The sequence below is a fragment of the Pholcus phalangioides genome, unplaced genomic scaffold (genome assembly GCF_987345545.1).
Source record: "Pholcus phalangioides strain wild (caught in Gottingen) unplaced genomic scaffold, Ppha-v1.0 ptg000011l_1, whole genome shotgun sequence".
Classification (NCBI taxonomy): domain Eukaryota; kingdom Metazoa; phylum Arthropoda; class Arachnida; order Araneae; family Pholcidae; genus Pholcus; species Pholcus phalangioides.
Genome location: NW_028301604.1, coordinates 28,740,811 through 28,759,128, shown reverse-complemented (window position 1 = coordinate 28,759,128; position 18,318 = coordinate 28,740,811). Strand labels below are relative to the sequence as shown.

Below are 18,318 nucleotides of genomic sequence, written 5' to 3'. Positions count from 1 at the left end.
GAACCACAGGAAACCAACTTCAGCCGACCACCACTGTGGCGACGGTGGGGTTCGAACCCGGATCGTCGCGATGCGAGTCCGTCGCTATGACCACTCGACCACCACAGCGGCCGCTTTCTTTAACTTTTAGAATTTCCGGTGACACATGAAATGAAGAAGCCCCTGTTGTCAGTTGTCATCCAAGAGCACCCAGCACTGGCACCATTGTTTTGTCAATTCTTAATTTTATTCTCTTTCTTAAATAGTTTTATCCTTGCTCTTTCGTGCGTGCGTGCGTGTGTATGTGTGTGGCAAAGTAATGAAGAGGCCCTGTTGTCAGTTGCCATCCAAAGCACCCAGGAGTGACACAACTAGACTTATTGAATCGGACCTAGCTGACGTGTCATCATTAGAGTTGGTTGAAACCTCGCCAGCTTTATCATCCAACCTGATAGGAATGTTTTTTTCTAACTGGTGTGCGAGGCGGAAGGCAATTCCAATTATTCAGTTCCAGCTATGATCATCTCTTCACTTGAAGGCCTACCAAGTCCGATGTCAGTTGTGTCTACTGGGGGAAAATCGGCGTTGGTGAATATGGATAGGTCAGTTGTGTCCATAGTCCTGAAGCTTGGGAACCATTAATAGCAGTTTTCATTGTTGCGCTTTGGATAAAAGCTGATCCAAAGAGCGTTGAAATTTGAAAGAGAGTTACGACTTTCCCTGTGTTGCTTCGTAGCCATTTTTGAAGCTCATCGCTGTAATGAAGACTTAAAGGCTTCATAAAAGAAACAACAAGTGGCTGAAGTCTGTGAGAGCAATGTGGTGGTAGACATAGCAACGAAACGCCACTCTTTCTCGCGTAGTCTATAACCTCAAGGTTCTTGGTATGTGTTGAGTGGCTATCTAATATAAGAAGAACCGGAAAGTCTTTTGATACCTTAGAAAATTCCATAAATTTTCGAAACCATACAAGAAATAACTCAGCAGTCATCCATCCAGTGCTGTGCGCCTTAGCCCAACCTCCTGGTCGCAATCCTAACTCAAATTGTTTCTGCTTCTTCTTCGGGGGCATGTAAATTCGTAAATTCATGTAATCGGGGGCATGTAAATTCCGCTTGCCGACATACAAAGACAGGTTACAGTTAGACAGGAACACGACTCAGGTTAGGGTGGTAAGGTCACTTGAGAAAGAAAAAACGTAAACAAACGTTTAACTACACGAAACTAAAGACAATTAAACGTACTTCAAGCATGTACTAACTATAGTTATAATGTAAGCAGGTATGTATACCTTATATTGGTTACAAAAGCACCAGAGGTTACAATACAGGAGCAATAAATCACACAACGGAAACCTCACTCACCAATGCTCAAAAAAACCAGACTAACGTGGCTGCCGTAGTTGCGCAGTAACAGGTTGGTCTGGTTCTTCTTATTGCCGCTCGCTGACAGTACCTCCTCGCCACCGAAAAACGTCGAACTTCATTCCGCCCTGGTACCCCGTTCTGCACCGGGTTCCCCTATATATGTATACACCTCTTGGTACATACACAGAACTTGGTCCCGTTGGGTCAAACGGTTTCCGATATGTTCAGGAGTTAAATGAAAATTCACCCAAAATCGTAACCAATTTCCGTTATAGAAACAGGCTCTATTCGAGTTTGTGATTTTATATTATAGAGTAGATTTACAGGTACTACATGTATTTTATCGATACGTTCATAAACGAAATTAATTACTGTATATACTCGTGGATGAGCCGAGTTTTTTTGTGGAAAAATTCATTCCTCAAGTGGGGGGGGGGGGTTCGGCTTATACTCGGGTCAGTTTTTGATGAGAAAATATCGACCTCCGCAATTAGTAGTCATTTTTGTAACTATAGGTGCCGCTAATGATTAGTAGCGATAGATGGCATTGCAAAATTTTTTTCCCGGGAAGTACAAGTCGTGATCACTCACAGAAAAACCATTGATCTATTGTTGTATCAGGAAGTATCAACGATTAAAAATGGAGAAAGCAAAAAGATTTGCGTATGACGAGTCTTTCAAACTGAAAGTTATCAAATTCGCCGAAGAAAACAATACAATGAGAAACAAGTGATAGAATGGCGGAAAATGAAAGAGAAAATTTCAGCCATGCGGGAGACAAATACGGCTCTTCGAGGAAAAGTATCGGTGTTCCCTGAACTTGAGAAGGAATTGAATGAATGGGTACTATACCTCAGACAGAAAGGTATAATCGTGACAAGGACAGTCATACGTCTGAGAGCATCGAAACTAGCAGAGACTGTAAAATTCAAGGACACAAAACAAGAAAAGTTCTATGAATCCCCAGGTTGATGCACTCGTTTCATGAATCGTTTCGACCTGTGCTTACGCCAGCGAACAAAGATCGCACAAAAACTCCCAGAAGAATTGGAAAGCAGAATTGAATCTTTCCAGAAGTTCACAATTGAACTGCGAAAAAGACATGGATTTGAACTGTCACAAATCGGTAATATGGACAAAACCCGAGTTACTTTCGATTTTCCAAGCAAAGAACTGTTGATGAACTCGGAAAAAAACCTATCTTTGTTAGAATAACTGGGCACGAAAAAACACGATTTACGGTCGTGCTGTCACGAGTGCACCTTACACACACACTCTCCCCCCCCCCCATCGAGAAACCACACATCATACATACATCAATACATGGGATGCAACACGTGTGCTCTCCTTTCCCTCACCAGGTATTTCTAAGACGCACTTGAGCACCGAATAAGTACGTATTAGGCCCCTTTCACACGGAGCGGATGCGGATGCGGACACGGGTCCGCATACCCTTTCAAACGAGCGCTGAAGTTCGAAATTCGTGCATATAAACTGTTTTTTCGCAATTTTTGTAATTATTTTTCTCCTTCACCCCTGATTCAGTGGCCATAGGCAGCCTAGAGGCATTCTTTGGTGATTTAATCTAGAGCCACATAGAATATGGGAATAAAGATGTCTTCATTCCGATCCTCACAAGTAGTCGATGGGAGAAAATGTCTTCAAATATTTTCAAAATATTTTGAAAAAAAAATCCGTCTTTTCGGAAAAATATGGAAGAAAAATTCCAAAAACATCCAATGTTCGAAAAATCAAATCCAAAAACATCCAAAACTTTCGATGTCCCAAAAAAAGAAAAAAAAATTCAGGAGATATCAAAGAATTTGCAAGTAGTAAAAAAGGGAAGGGATAGAGACTTTCAAAATGCCTGTGCTTAGAAATATTCACATCACAGTTCTGGATTACTCTATAAAAGTTCGTTTATAAAACTTGAAAAATGCAACCAATAGGCGGATCAGTTAAGTTCTCTCGAATGTAACAGATGTGTTTATTGGTTACATTTTTCAAGTTTTATAAAATAACTTTCATAAACCTTTTAGAGTGAAATCCCATCCTTAGATTAGTCTCACTTATGAAATATAAAATTACATTTTTTTAAGTTTATAGACTGAATATCGAGGAAAATAAACTTGTAGGTATCGGGGGAACCACCAAAAATATTCAAGTCTTCAAACGTCTTAATCCGGCCCTGAGTGAACACCGTACGTGGATAAAGTTGTTTAATAAAAGTATTTCTTTTAAAGTTTAAAAAAATTAACAGTTAAAAAGTTTAAAAAAATTAACAGTTAAAAAATTTAAAAAAATAACAAATATTTAAAATAATATTTCAGATATTTATATTTTTAAATAATTTTAAAATTTAAAAAGAAAAAAATTAAAATTTTTAAATTAAATTTAAAAGTTATTAAAGTATGTAGTCAATTAAATATTCGTAATGAACAGGACGGCTTGTAATTTTGGTCCCGTCAGTGGCCGTTGTTCACAGGTTTTATTGTATAAAATTGTGAAATATGGACAAAAGGCAGTTGAAGTTGCTATATCTCCATCTCAGAAGGAAACGGAGGGATCGACGTATGTAGGTACATTATATTAATGAGCAGGGACCATCATATGGTGTTTTTAAGGGTATTTATGGCAAATAATTAAAAAAATTCCGTGAAAAATCACCTTTAAAAAGTAGCCAAAGATGCGGACGAATTCGCTCCGCATCCGCATCGTGTGAATAGCTCCGAATAAACCTATTGTCAAAACTTCTATGTGCGGATGCGGAGCCCGCACTTAGGTTTTGACACATGCGGACGACGTCCGGACCCGCATGAACATTTCCTAGGTGCGGAGATTTTTCGGCTCGTCTGAAAGGCGCAGTATATTCCAATTGTTAAAACTTCTTCCGGACCCGCATCCGCATCCGCTCCGTGTGAAAGGGGCCTTAGGTTTTGACACATGCGGACGACGTCCGGACCCGCATGAACATTTCCTTGGTGCGGAGATTTTTCGGCTCGTCTGAAAGGCGCAGTATATTCCAATTGTTAAAACTTCTTCCGGACCCGCATCCGCTCCGTGTGAAAGGGCCCTTACATAACACAATCACAACTCTGCAGACAGACATTGTGCCTCTGGGCCAATGAAACAACTTACAGAAATCAGGCGATTGCCTTTGACCAATAGCAGAGGTTTTCACCAACTTGGTTTGGGAACACACGAGGCTTTTGCCAGAGAGTATTGCTGGAGGTTGGACGACCAACATGTCGCGCTTGAAAAGTCGTTAATTTACTCTCTCTCCCCCTCCTAACCCCGGGTTGAGATCCCTCAATGTAGGGGACGCAAGAAACCTTGCCCCGAGATGACGGGGAGTGTTTCAAACTATATATATAATTATTGTGTGTTTAATTTGGTGGAGTGAGAGTGTCCATGTTGAATGTAAATTGTATCGAGTTTAGTGTAATTCACCGTGTCGAAGTAATTTTCAATGAATAAATAAGATTAAATTGTAATTCTCTAATTGAAAAGGTTATTATTATTTTCGCAATGTCCTGTTCATAATTTCCTAGTAATATATAATATGTCGTGCTACGAAACTAGTTCGTTTACATCTCCGGCCGCGTCGTAGACATGAGGTATTTCCCATGCAATATCTAAAATATCGTGGGTTACATCACAACATATAGTTATTAGTGGTGCGACTTAAAAGTTCCGCAACATAGAGTGGTGCCGTCGACCGGCGAATCTGTGGTGTATTTGGGTTGTGTGGCACTCTTAAATATTGTCAGGATTAACTTGGCGTAACTATACTAAACTGTCGTAATTATTATTTTTCAATCGTTGCAACGTATTTGTGCTAGCGTATTTTTCCATAGTTCACATAATTAAAAAAAAAAAAAAATCTATTTGTGTTCTACCGTTGTTAAAATATTTCCTTTTATTGAGTGTGTGATTTGAGTCATATTTTGAACGTATAATTTGTGTTCTCATGTTGAATTCCGATTATTGTCGACGATGTGATTTCAGTATCGTGATTGAGTTCAGTTGTCAAGACCTAAACCTGAGAGCCATTTTTATTTCCTTTTCGGATGTTTGTGAGGGAAAACTCGTTTTTTTTTCTTCTGCGTGATGTTCGCACGCTTCCCTTCCTCGTTGTCTCCTCCCTTGCAACTCGTGTCATGTCTCCGGTGGAAATCTGTGTTCTGTTGTGATCACTGTTTAGCCGATTAGTTTCCCAATCAGATTTTTTTTTTATATACACTTAGGGATAATTTCACACTGACTTGCATAATTCGAAACATTGAGGTACATTTTGGATTTGAGAGGACTATATTTTATTCTTGTAGTGGTCTCAACCACTAAAAATTTGACGTGTGATCCTCCTCTTTCTCGTCCCCTCTATCGTTCTTAAAACGGTAAAGGCTGCCGCCTGTACACTTCTCCAGGCGAGCTAACTTACACAATTTTTCTTTTTTTTAATATTTTTTACACATATTTGCCCCTTAGGTGTTTATTGAGAGTCGGCAAAATTTTTTTTTTCACACTACATCATGGCTCACGAGGAAGCCCAAGCTCAGAATGTTCAGCAGTTTAACATGTTTCCGATCATAGTAGGCACTTACAATTCCATACCCGTATTTGATGGAACAAATTCAGGTTTGACAGTGACTGATTTTTTTTCACGAATTGATCGTGCATCAGCCTTGGGAAATTGGGATGCTCATACTAAGAAAGAGATTACATTACAGAAATGTTCTGGAGCTGTACTTGCTCACATTCAGTCAAGCTCTCACTTGATAGACCCTATGAACAATTTCGTGCTCATGTAATAGACAGATTTTCTTCACCTGACAGACCTGAGATAGTGTTGTCTCAACTGACAACAACAACACAATCAGATTCTGAAAAAGTCAGAGATTTTGCTGATAGTCTTGAGTCACTAGCTCGACGTGCTATTCAGGTCACACCGAATGAACCGGTGGCCATAACTAATTATCGTGACACACTTCTTTTGGCCAGATTTAAGGCTGGTATACTATCTCACATGGAACCACTTATCGCTGCTCACAATCCAGCGACCTTTCGAGAGGCAGTTGACTTAGCCTACCGTATCGAGCAGGCTAGTTCCAAACCTGCATGGGTTTCTTCTTCGTCTAAGGAAACCATTACGCCATCACAGGCACCTTCACTTTCAGATTCACTTGTTCTCACACTTCTGAACAGAATTTCTTCTCTCGAGGAACAATTGCAAAAACTCTCTCTCTCTCTGCACACAAGTAACACAAAAATCTCCTGAACCACAAACGAGGCACACTCGTTCTCCTCAGACCTCTCGTCGCCTCGTCTGTTTTAATTGTGGAATTCCTGGTCACTCATACAGGGTATGTCGAAAACAAAATCATTCATATTCTTTTCGTTCTCAGAGTAATTTTCCACGATCATCTCAAAATTCTTTCAATTCTCGAAATAACAATTCTAATTGGCGTCGAAATTCCTCGTGTCGTTCTTTTTCTCCTGGAAATACCAGAGAGTCGGAGTCAAATTCTCAGTCCGGTCGTCAACAAGAAAATTCTCAGTCTGGTCGTCAACGAGAAAACTCGCCGTCTACCCGTCCAAAGCGTGTCAGCTTCAACATGGTCGCTGCTGAGAGTCCTTCCTCAACTCCTGAACTTCCGATTGTCAATGTTCAAATCCACGAACTAACTTTGCCATGTCTCGTAGACACAGGTGCTGCTATGTCACTAGTTACAGACGAGTGGTGTCAGAAGTCCAAACTGACTCGTAAATATCAAGCTGTCACCCCAGAAGAGCGAATGACTGGTGTCACCGGTGAACCAATCGTGATTCGACACAAAATCTCTCTTCGTTTCGATATGAAAGATCGACATTTCTTTCACACATTTTTTGTCATACCACACAGTGCTTGTCCGTACTATGAGGCTATCCTTGGTGTGGACTTCCTGAGTGCATAAGCTGCTGCATTCAAATTCAGTAAAGATGGACTGCCGTTGACCATTTCTCATCCAGTGTCATCTGTCAAAACCTCTGTCTCTCGCCCCAAGAGAGACATTGTCAGTCCTCGCCACACTGAACTTTTCATTCCCGTCTCAGTGGCGGAACCTCTGCAATATTCTATGGTCTTCAATGGTACCTGTTACTTGAACCAAGTTTCGCATGTTGCTCATGTTCTACATGTTCCTGAAGAACACAACACGCTTGCCAGTGTTGTGTTACCAGAGAAATTTCCTGTGTTGGATGCAACTTCAGTACATCTCGTACCGAATCACTCGCTTAAAGACCTGCAACAAGCCCAAGGTGAAGATGAGTTTTGCCAACACATAAAGGACTGTATTACAAACAACAAACACTTGCCAAGACGTTACCAGAACCTTACATTCTTTCACCATAATGACGTCTTGCGTGTTTCATCTAAAGCGAAACCGTGTAAAGTGAAAACTGTTCTTCCCAAGTCATTTGTTCCAGACGCTTTATCATTGTCGCATGGTGTTTCATCATCTGCACATGCTAGACATTCACGAACACTCCTTCGTCTTCGACAGAAGTATTGGTTTCCTAACATTGTAAAGCTGACAAAAACATTTGTTTCTTCATGTGTGTCTCACTTGGGAAAACGTAGACCACAGAACTGTACCGCGTCTCATATGTCCACCACTGACTAAAAATTCATCGCCAAATGATTCCCATCTTCCAGATGATGATTCATTCATTCATTCATTCAAACCGAGCACAACTCCGGTCTATCGCCATAGGCAATTTACTACCGATTGAGTTGTGCCGGAAGTATGAGTGTGCCCCCCCCCAAATACCCCGGGTCACGAAAGCGACTGTATGCATTCAACTGCCTGACACCCTTATTTAATTAAATACTAATTCGTGACTTCCTCCTTCTTCGCCTCGTCCTCATTGGGAGTCGGAGCCTGGATCGTCTGCCTCTTGATCTTCGTTTTCCTCCTCAGTCCATTCTTCTTCTCCCTGTCGTCCCGTCTCCTGTTCTGTCTCCTGACGCCTTCTGATTCTCTCACTCCTTCTCCTGGGTGCAGGTGGGCTCGTCGCTCGATCTGCTGCTCCCGTCTGCTTATTATGGAGCCACTCCATACTCTCTTCCAGAAAGCCGACCAGTTCCTTGATTTTCCCGAGTGCCTCATCATCCTTGGCCATTCTTTTAAACCACTCGTTCTCCAATTGCTGCCGTGGCTTAACTAAGTGGAAACGACTGGTGTGGACACATTCCGTAGCAAAGTGAATTGGACTTCCCACTCCTCCGCATATACATTGCTCGTTGTCGGAAATTTTGAAACGCTTGAAGTTGGTGGGAAACGGTCCATGGCCCGAGAAGAAGATTGTCTTTTCCCTACTCCAGTAACGTTCTTTCCACTGGACTTTTGGGATGACTCTATGAATAAGCCGTCCGTTTGTTTTTGGATCATTCCATTGCTTCTGCCATTCCACTATTGTCTGCCCCTTAATTATTCTTTTGACCGTTGCCGCAGCGATCTTCTTCTCCTGGGACGTTGTCTCCAGTTTCGTCGCTTCCCGCGCCAACTGATCTGCCTCCTCGTTTCCACGTTCGCCCACATGGCCTCTCACCCACATCAGTGCTACATTACTCCTCTCTTTCAGTATTCTTCTTATGGCTCTAGCATCTTCGTGTCTTATTAAAGGGTCCCTGATAGCTTCCAAGCTTGATTTACTGTCTGAATATATGATCATCTTCTCCAAATTATCCTCCCGTTGTTCCATTGCTTTTCGGATCGCCCACAGCTCTGCTTGAAATACCGTGCATCCCTCTCTCAGTTTCTCTCTCCAGGACTTGACTCTTTCACCCCCTTGATACTCCACGTACGCTGCTCCTGTTCCACTATCCGTCTTGGACCCATCCGTAAATATTGTCCTTCCCTCGTATGAGATGACTTCTTCTCGCTCCGTCGTTACGACCTGTTGCTCCTGGATTTCGTTAGCTGGGTGGTCGCCCCATCCTATAGCTCTTCCCTCCACCTCCTCTGGTACTATCAGCCTTTCTGCAACTGTCACCCTTCTGTTGAGTGGATATTCTCGCTGATTTGCATACGAAGTCGGTATACAAACTCAGGAGGGGGGGAGGTACTCCTGCTATGCTCTGCATTGCCGCCGTCGATATTTTGTGATACGCCCTTGTCATAAAGAACAGGAACCCTCTTTGGATGGTATCAAGCTGTCTTTTCATTTTCTCTGTCTGGCTAGCGTACCACGCGGCTGCTCCATACGTTACTGTCTTGGTTGCCACCTGGTCATAGAGCACTCTCCTCATCCTCTGGTTAATTTCCCATCTTGGACCTGCTATGGCCATCATCTTCTGTAGGTTTGCATTGGCCTTCTTTCCTTGCTGTCGAAGATGTGGAATCCAATCCAGGTCGCTGTCGATAAGCAAGGTATTTCATTTCTTTTCTCCATGTGAGTCTTTGGTTTCTCATCCTGATTTTAGGCCGCTTGTCTCGTGTGCTAAACCACATGTAACCACTTTTGTCGAGTGCTGGCTCTAGGTCGTTCCGATCCATCCATGTTGCAATTGTCTCCAGCGCTTCTCCAACTGTTTCCTCTATATCATCCCATCTGGGCTCCGAGATTAACAGCAGCAGGTCGTCTGCGAACGCTTGTACTCTGACCCCCTCCCTCCACCTTTCTTTTAGCAGCGCATCCATCGTTATATTCCACATGAGGGGGCCAGAGCATGATCCCTGTGGGCATCCTCTTGTCTGTGCATGCTCCACTGTCTCTCCTTCTACTTCCATCAGAACTTTTCGGCCCTTCAAGAGAGCTTTCAGTGTCAGCTTCAGCTCTGTTGGTATCGGGAGTTGCTGGATTATTTTCCGGAGATTTCTGTAACGAAGAGCATCGAATGCCCCCTTGATGTCAGCTGATATTAATACCGTATGTTCTTGTCTCACTCTTCTTTCTCGTAGACTGTCTATTATATCACACAACGCCTCGTCCGCCGACCTCCCCATCCGGAATCCGTACTGGTTTGGATGCAAGAATTTTTTCCTGTCCAGATGATAGACAGTCCTAGTCACCAGTATTCTTTCCAGAATTTTTCCCGTATGGGATAGTAGTGTCACCGGGCGGTACGATTCCAACTTTTCTTGTTCCTTCCCTGGCTTGGGTATCAATACTATCTTTCCAATCTTGAAGATCGTCGGTATGCTACCCAGATCCAGGCACTTGTTATATAACTCAGTGAGCAATTCCGGGTATTCCTCGTGAATCTTTTTGAGCATTGGTATTGTTATCCCATCTGGGCCTAGCGCTTTTTTGTTTCCAATTTTATTCAGCGATCTCTGGATCTCTTTCTCCGTTATCCTTGGCTCCGTCCTTCCCTGATGTTGACCGTGTTCTGCCGTCTCCTGTCCTCTCTCTCTGTTCTGCCATTCCTGCTCTTCTTCATCTATCGGGTAGAGTCTTTGGAGCTGTTGTTCCAATGCCTCTTCCATGTTCTCTGCCTCCTCTCCCATTAGAATCTGGGCCGCAGACCTCCTTGTCTTGATTGTCGCATGATATACGTTCCCGAATGGGTCTACCGCTTTCGCGCATAACTTCCTCCATTCTTCCGTCTTAGTTCGTCTTACCAGCTTATTGTATATCGCTGTCTGTTTTCGGAATTCTACCCTATATTCTATCTTTTTCTCTTCCGAGGCTCTCTTCCATCTCCGGAGTTTGGCTCTCAGCAGCTTCCTCTGTACCTCTAGCTCTTGGGTCCACCACGGTGCCTTCCTTTTTCTCGGTGCCTCCCTGGTTGCTAGGGTCCTATCCGCCGTCTGCTTTATCACTTCCGTTATTTGTTCAGTTATTCTGTCCAGCTGATCTACATTTCCGATTTTCTTGATATTGTCTATCATCTGTTGTGTCCTGCATTTGAGCTTTTTCGCGAAGTTATTGATCCTTCTGATAGACGTACTATACGTTCTTCGGTGTGGGCTTGGTTTCTCTTTCCCCCACCAGAAGTGCAGATACTTATGTGAACTTCCAGTGATTACGTCTCCTACGCTCCATCCGCTCAATTCCCCTGCTTTACTGCTCATCGTCAAGTCCGGCCATCCCTCTCGTCCGTCAAGGTCGTATGTCGGTGTTGTATTCCCTCTGTTGACTACTTCAAGACCCGTCTCCATAGTCATGTCGTGGATTGCTCTTCCCCTGTTGTCACTTTTTTTGTACCCCCACTCCTCGTGATGACCATTGGGGTCGGCTCCTATGATCACTGGTACTCCTTTACTCCTCCTTACCGTCTCCTTCATTTCGTCGAGTGCTTCTTCCAGTTCCTCGTATGGCGATGAGTAGCAGCTGGATAATGTTATCTCCTTTCCTCTCACTCGCACCCTAACTGTGGCCGAGTGTTCTCCAATTTTGACGGTTGCTCCCTCAATCTTCTTGTTGGCTATGATGACCGCTGCTTTCAGGTTCTTTGAGGACCATACTTTCCACTCCTGTGGGATTCCTTTGACCGCTCCTTTATACTTCCAAGGTTCTTGCACCAATATAACGTCGACTCCTATGGCTGCAGCATTGTGAGCCATTTGTAGCATTGCTCCTCTCGCTCTGTCAGCATTGAACTGTAGGAACCTGATCCCTTGTTTTTCTGGTTCCTCTGGTGGCACCATCTCTGTGCCGTGTTGTGTCATCGTTCTGTGAAAAAGATTATAAAAAACGAACAAATTTCAACAGCGCCTGTTGTCTCTCTTCTCAACTCATCGTTGTTACCTCCTGCCTCTCCATGTCACTGTTCTGACCGGGCTTTCCCTTTTTCTTAACTCCTGGCGTTTGGTTTCTGTTACGACCGTCACTTTGTCAGCTCTGAAACTCTCCTGCGTTACTCCCGCTCCGTTTTCTCTTCCTGGGATCTGCACCGTTAGTGCGGGTACCTCTCCTCCGTGGGCGCCTTTTTTTCTTGTCCATGAAACTCTTCTTTCCACTTCTCTGTCCGGTCTCGAAGCTGCGGCTCTTCTTCCCTCACTTACTCTTGTTCCTCTGGATTCCTCGTTTTCGATTCTAATGACCCTTTCCGGTCTCCATTTCCATTTCATTGGTGCCCTCATATTCGAGAAGTTGCCCCCTCCTCTCGTCAATCGGGGTCTTCCTCCTTTATTATCCGCTGTCCGACTCTTGCTCTCCACCTCTTTCCTTTGGATTCTTTCCGACATTCTTGGTCCTCTCTGCGGCCTCCCGGTTGCTCTTCGGTACACCGGGCACGATATCGCTGATGCGCTGTGCCTCACATCATTCCTGGTGCCCTTTTGTTGGTTACTCCATAAACAGTTGATACATCGCATCCTTTCATTATGGCAAGCTATCGTTTCATGCTTTTCTGCACATCTGGCACATCTTGGATCAACACTGGTGCACCTCCTTTGATGATGCGTCATTGCCTGACACCGGGAGCATCTGGGAGACGGTGTGAACAACTTCACCCTCACTCTTTTTTTCCCAATCCACATCTCGCCCCTCCCCAGTGTCTCAGCCAAGGCTCTATTCGCTCTCACCTCCACCACAATATGTCTCCTCTCCTCCACCTTTGCCCTCAACTGGAATTTGTAAAATACTTCCTCTGCCTCCTGTCCTAGTACTCTTGCAATGCCATCCGTCAGCTCGTGAATATCCTCCTAACTTCTCCTGTCTTTAACCATGATATGTTCCCTCCTTGGTTTTGGGGGCCTAAGCGCCATCATCTCATTTAAATCACTCATCTCTGCCACCTTCCTGGGGAGTTCCTTGGCATCCTCCTCACTACTCAAATCTACCGCACAGCCCCTCAGTATACTCCTGATTCTCACTATCCTTCCTTTCAGGTTTAACCTCTCTGCACTTGCCCTAAACCGCTTTGGAAACTCTCCTTTGTCCTCCTCGTGTCTTGGGAAAATCAACACGGTGTAGATCTTTTCCCCTTCTTTCATCGCTCTGGCATATGAGGAGCCTTCTGACTCACTCTGTGTGTCTGGGGTCTGCATTGTCATGTTTAGTAACCTCCTCTGGATATCCGTCATCCCTTCCGACTGCGGCTCCCTCCTTTCTCTTCTAGTATCCTCTCTGTGGAAGTCCGCCCATCTCACTCTTTTCACCTTAGTTCTTGCTGACGGCTCCTCTCGGTTTTCTTCCAATATTTCTCCTTCCTCTATCTCCTCCTCACATCCTCTCTCCCCGGGTTTTGATTTGGCCTCGCTCCCATTCTCATCCACTGCTCATTGTCTAGTGTCGTCTCTTTCGTCTGCCGATCCCTAACTCCTTCCCTAACCTGTGGGTCCTCTCTCTCCTCCGGTTGGGCATCACAGTTGTCTGCATCATTAGTATTCGTTCTGTCCACCTGCTTTTCTCTCTTCCTTGGTCTGCACCTCTGGCTTCTCCGGCTCCTTAATATCCATCAGTCTCACCTGCCTATCTCTTTCCCAAATTTCACGAGGGACCTTTCTCCCCTCCATTTGGGTGCTTAATTCGACAGTTTGGGTTGCAACATCCATTCCATTCAGCCCTTCCTCTAATATGTTTCTCTCTTCCGTCTGTGTTTCCTTGTCAACCTGGGTTGGAACCTCCTCCACACCCTCCTGAACAGCTACTTCCCCTTTCTTCACCAACTCCTCGACACCTTGGTCCTTTTGGGCGTCTATTCGTGGAGTTTCCCTCGATATTTCAGACACATCAATCTCTACACGGGGGGCACACTCTTTTCCTCCTGTCGGGGTGCTTGTCATCTTTCCTGACACACCATGTGCCTTAGCCATCATGATTGTCTCTTCAATCAGGGCCTTTACATACCCATGGCACCTCTGTGGCATCCTGTATTTTGCGCTGGGTCCATATCCAGTCTTCTCTGTGATTATGTGCCACAGCTCGTTAGCCGGATCAATTTGAAACAGGTCCTTTCGGAATTTATAACTTTCCTCCTCTTTTTCGTCTTCCTCTTCTGACTCCTTCAGCCGACTCTCCTCAGACTCCGTCGTCCAGCTCACCTGGAGGTTTAGCGAGTCCCTTGACCCCTGCGTGACCTGTTCTTTTTCCAACGATTCCACCTCCACCGTTTTTGGTCTCACCTTTCTATCCTCTTTTTCCTCTCTGTCTCCTCTTGCCTGTTTCGGAATAAAGTCTGAAGGAAAAAATGACTTCGTTGATGTCGAGAGGCTAAACGTAGGGTGTGATGAGCTCTCATTCCTCGTGTCCCCACTGCTCTCTGGATTCCATCTAGGGATTTTTGATTTTCCCGATCTGGTCCTTCTTGTCTTTGACTCTTCTTTTGGTTGCTCCCTGTATCTCTGGATTTTCATCCTTCCCGTTGCTTGTTTCTTTTTATGCATCAGCCCTCCTTTGTGCGCCTCCCCTTTTGGTAGCTTTGGCGTCTCAATCATATACTTTTCTCTAATTTAAATTCAATAATATGTAATGCGAAAAAAAAAAAAAATGTTCGTAATCCATGTAAGTCCCTTCAAGCGCCATCTGTCGAGAGCGTTGTGTACTAATCACTCATGAAAGCGTACTAACGAAAATTTCTGCTCTCCAATTATAAGAGTTATGGCAACGATAAACAGGTTGAATTATAGCAAATGTTCTGATTAATGATCTCTGCTATCAAGTTTCAAAAATCACTCACCCCTATCATGTCCAGGCGGTCCTTAAATATATATTTTAGCTTGAAAACCATTGAAGTTTATATCCGGAGTTTGTGTAATCACACCATCCACTTCGAACTAATTGAAATGTTTGAATGATCTTCATACCGTTTTAAAGCTGACATTCCCGCCGACAAATCAAATGAAAAATTTACACTGATCATCACTGAAAAATTTGAGTCATTTATAGCGGAAAATGATAACCGTCACTAGTTGATGAAGACTGCACCGATACAGCACGCGTGGCGTTAACGATATCCAAAGTTCTTTCCTACTTCACACCACCACACAAATCCACATATGCACCTTTACTTCTAGACTTAATAAACAGTAATTACGCATTTACTGCCTGCCATAACCTAATAATCACGTTTTAAAACAAAATTTTTAACGGAGCACGAAAGTAAACGAACTGCCTCCATTATGACTTGACTGGACTCTTCCAGATGATGATGATGATGATAAGTGGACTGATATGACTCAGATGAAAATGAAATGAAAATCATATTAAAATGATATCCTCTTTGAAAGTGACAATGGCGATGACAGCCCAGATGAAGATACGAACGAAGATGCCGCACCCTATGATGATCTGATGGATTACGATGAGCTTGGAGACTCGCAAGAAACGGATTAAAAAGAGCTGTTCATAGAGCTATTAATTTTGCATGAAAATATAACAATTTTTTTTTCTTGGAAATGCACGGATTTTTTGGGGTCGACTTATACAAGAGTTTTCAATTTATTGCGGTTTTGGTGGTCCTGAAGTGGGGGGGGGGGGGTCAGCTTATACACGAGTATATACGATATTTGCTTGAATACAAACGAGATAAAAAGATGTATTTGATTGGTGACTTGAATATATTGATATTTTAAGATGTTGAAGACGAATATTTTTTCTTATGTGATTTGATGTCGAGATATACACTCATGTCCATAAATTAAGGATAATGCCAGCTCCGGCAAATAAATGTTCAGAAACAAAACAAACGTTACTTATTCATAAAGCCCATTTATTAAACAAAAGATAAAGAACAAAAACGAAGGTGTATGTATGATACCATTCATAAAAACTACGATTTTTGCTCCCTGGAGCAATTGTAAAAAATATCTCCTTTACAAAAACTTACTATTACGTGGTTGGTATGATGGTTAATACATTGTCTCCCATGCGATGAAATACAGTCCGTACAACGCCTAGGCATGATGAGTATCAAATTATCGATGTGATCTTGGGGAAGATAACTCCACTCAGCAAGCAATGCTCTCCGAAGTTCCGGTACACGTGTAGGAGGTGGTTGACGGGCTGCAACTCGTCGGCCAAGCATGTCAAACACATGCTCTATCGGATTCAAGTCAGGTGAGAATGCTGGCCATTCCATACGGGTTATATCCTCAGATTCAAGGCATTCATTTACGATGTTTGCTAGGTGAGGACGGGCGTTGTCATCCATAAACACAAATTCTGCGCCTAGGGCACCCCTAAGCAAACGTACATGTTGTTCCAGAATGATGTCCCGATAAATTTGGGCTTTCATAGTTCCGGTTTGAACATGCAGATCTGTTCTGGAACCCAGTATAATTCCACCCCAAACGAGCAATGCTGCACCACCGTAACGGTGTCGTTCAATGATGTTGTCTTGGTGGTAACGGGTACCTGGTGTTCTCCATATGAAAGTACGACGTGAATCAGACTACAAGCTAAACCTGGACTCGTCGGAAAACATCACACAAGCTCACTGTGACGATGTCCACATTGCATGTTCTCTACTCCAGGCTAATTGCTGCCGACAGTGAGTTGCCGCGAGCGGAACACATCTGACAGGCCTGCGAGCATATAGACCAATATCTCCCAAACGTCTGTACACGGTTTGCCTTGAAACTGGGGCACCCGTGGCTGTAGATAGCTGACGAGACAGGTCGGATGCTGTGCTCCGTCTGCTTCTTTTGGCAGTTACTGCCAAATACCGGTCTTCATTCCGCGTTGTAACTCGGGGGCGACCTGTACTGTAACGTCTACTGACATTTCCGTTATCTTGGAATCGTTGCCAAAGCCTAGAGATGACACTTTGGGCAATTCCAAGTTCCTCGGATACTTCCATCTGAGTACGCCCACATTCCAGGCGGCCGATAATTCTACCACATAAAAAATCATCCACATGCGTCCTCTGTGTCATAACTATTCGCTTATGGCACTGAGCGTCTTACAGAACTCTTGTGAACAATTTCACTTCTTTGCCACCATTCCTTATATACCCCCCTCATATCAGCATCATCTGGTGGCTTACTGAAATTTGCATATCATTCTTGCAGATGTGCGTGATAATTCTGCAGGTGAAATTTTTACTTTAGATTTCGATTTCCGTGTGATTCTGAATTATCCTTAATTTATGGACATGAGTGTATATTTCAATCGTTAATTAATTATCCAACTAGAGAAAGTGATGAAACGTCAACTTGCATAGATCATATCTTTTGTAGATCCAGAACTTGGCTTTATTTTATTTAGAAACAGATCATGGCAGCAATGACTCAATATGTGAAACAAGGTGCTCTACCTATCTTGATAAAAATAAATTGATTGATCTTGTAAAAATGGTTTCGTGGGATAATGACTACAGCTGTGAATCTGCGAGCTCGGGAATGAATACTTTCTTCGATTTAAGTAGGAATTGTGTTGATCCTTCTACTCGAGTGACAAATAATAAAAGAATAAGAAAACCCTTTATTGCGAAGGAAATTTATGAAAAAACTGATAAAATTATGAAGTTAAGCATAGATTATCAAAAGAAATTCAAAAGAAACTGTTTGATATAGAGTTGCAGTATAATTTCATGACTTTTAGAAATACGTAAAACAATGAGATAAAACAAATTAAAAATGATTATTATACTGCAGTATTTATTCAAGCTAACGGTGACTCAAAATCTCACACACACAATGGAATTTAATTAAATTAATTGGTGAGGACAAATGAAACAGCATTGACACAATTTTTATCGAAGAAAATGGTTAAATAACGAATATTCAATTGATATTGCTGAATGTTTCAATGAATTTTTTTTTCTAATTTTTGAATAAATGATTATCTCTTCATTCAATTATTCAAATTAAAATTTTTTTGAGAAAAATCTTTTTGTTTTCGATTTCTTTTAATGGTACAGTTGATTACAATAATTTGATTACAGACATACGCAAATACAGTATATGATGAGAACGGACTCACGATTACACAGATACTGTCGTAACAATGATGCGGTGCGAACTGCCTAAACATCCAATAGCAGTAATACGATACAATGGCATGGTAGTGCCATGTGTCCGACAGTAAGGGAACCACATAC

At 43.0% G+C, this 18,318-nt stretch overlaps 1 protein-coding gene across 3 annotated transcripts in view; it reads right to left on the bottom strand.

Moving 5' to 3' along the window:
- LOC149080312 (pancreatic lipase-related protein 2-like) overlaps positions 1-18,318 on the bottom strand; it is a 189,826-nt gene that overhangs the window by 29,146 nt on the left and 142,362 nt on the right. The window lies entirely within an intron of this gene.